This window comes from Gossypium hirsutum, chromosome A11, assembly GCF_007990345.1.
Source record: "Gossypium hirsutum isolate 1008001.06 chromosome A11, Gossypium_hirsutum_v2.1, whole genome shotgun sequence".
NCBI classification, from domain to species: Eukaryota; Viridiplantae; Streptophyta; class Magnoliopsida; order Malvales; family Malvaceae; genus Gossypium; species Gossypium hirsutum.
In genome coordinates, this window is record NC_053434.1 from 16,812,550 (window position 1) to 16,814,441 (window position 1,892).

General features: G+C 37.4%; 1 non-coding gene across 1 annotated transcript; it reads left to right on the top strand.

Annotated features, from left to right (window-relative positions):
• The first annotated feature begins 977 nt into the window (after positions 1-977).
• LOC121210283 (small nucleolar RNA R71) lies at positions 978-1,084 on the top strand. The gene has a single exon (XR_005905401.1). It is a non-coding gene; the product is annotated as a small nucleolar RNA R71 (small nucleolar RNA).
• The last annotated feature ends 808 nt before the right edge of the window (positions 1,085-1,892 follow it).

Consider the following 1,892-nt stretch of genomic DNA (forward strand, 5'->3'; position numbering starts at 1 on the left):
ATATAGCTTCAACAAAAGGTAAGTTAATATGCAGTTGTTTAAAAAGTTCAAGAAATTTACCGAATTGCACATCCATACGGTCTTTTTTCAACTTTGCTGGATATGGGATCAGTGGTTTATATTCCTTTGGCATTGGATTGTCATTGTTTTCAGGTTTTACCTCCTCTCCTTCGGTTCTGTCAGCTTCTTGTTGTGGCTTCTTTTCAGATTCAGCTAACACTTTCATACTCCTTAGTGTAACTGCTTTCACATGCTCTTTTGGATTAGGTTCGGTGTTACTAGGTAGACTTCCTAGTGGTCTATCTAAAATCATCTTAGCCAGCTGTCCAATTTCATTCTCGAGCCGTTGGATTGATACTTGCTAATTTTTAAGTGTAGTTTCAGTGTTCTGAAAACGGGTTTCTGCTACTGAAATAAATTTTTTCATCATCTTCTCAAGGTTCGACTTTTTCTCTTGCTGGTAAGGTTGTTGTTGGAAGCCTGAAGGGGGTGGTGGCCTCTGATTCCCTTGGCCTCGCCATGAGAAATTTGGGTGGTTCCTCCAACCTGCATTGTAAGTATTACTATAAGGATTATTTTGAGGTCGAGGATTATTACCCATATAATTCATTTGTTCGTTCTTAATGTTATGGCCATAGGGTGGATATTCTGAATTGTTCATTCCACCTCCACTTGCATCGTACTGCATTACTGGATGAACCTGTGAAGAACCAAGTAAACCATCAATTTTTCTATTCAAAAGTTCTACCTGATTAGAGAGCATAGTAACCGAATTGCCGTTAAAAACGCCGACCGCTTTCGTTGGCTTTGTCCTCATGAGTTGCCACTAATAATTATTCAATGACATTTCTTCTATAAATTCATAGGCCTCTTCAGGTGTCTTATTATTAATAGTCCCACCAGTAGCTGCGTCAATCATCTGTATAGTCAAAGGATTCAGTCCGTTGTAAAAAGTTTGAACCTATAGCCAAAGTGGTAGCCCATGGTGAGGGCACATTCTCAATAGATCCTTGTATCTCTCCCATGCATCATAGAGTGTTTCTAAATCCATCTGCATAAAAGAAGAATTATCATTCCTTAGTTTAGCTATTTTAGCCGGTGGAAAATATTTAAGCAAAAATTTTTCAGTCATTTGTTCCCAAGTGGTGATTGATCCTCGTGGTAACGAGTTCAACCACTGTTTAGCCTTATTCCTCAATGAAAAGGGAAATAACCGAAGGTGAATGACATCGTCAGAAACACCATTGATCTTAAAGGTGTCACAAAATTCCAGAAAGTTTGCTAAATGAGTGTTTGGATCCTCGTCCTGCAAACCATCAAACTGAACAAACTGTTGTATCATTTGAATCGTGTTAGCTTACAGTTCAAAATTATTTGCAGCAATAGCAGGCCTAACTATACTCGATTCAGCTCCTGTTAAGCTAGGTTTAGCATAATCATACATAGTATGAGGAGCAGGATTCCGTTTTACTAGGTCTGCAATAGCCATAGGAGGTAACTGATTATTATGATTATCAGTCATCTCCTCGGTTGTGGTTTGAATATCGTCCTCTTTCCCTTCCTCTATGTATCGAAGGCTTCACATTATTTCTCTTAGGTTTCTGCGAGCTGTGCTTTCAATTTCACTATAAAAAAGTAGAGGTCCTGATGGGTTTCTTCTAGTCATAAACTATAAAAACCTGTCAGAAGTGAATAAAAGAACATTTAGTAATTTAAGCAAAAATAAAATTAAATTGCAATAAAAATAAAAAATGGCCAAAATAATAAAAATTAAGCGTTCCTAATATCTTAGCCTGACAACGGCACCAAAAACTTGATGGTCGTGAAATTAACTAATAATTAGACTTAAAGCAAACGCACCTATCAAATAGTAGTATAGTATGGTGAGACCG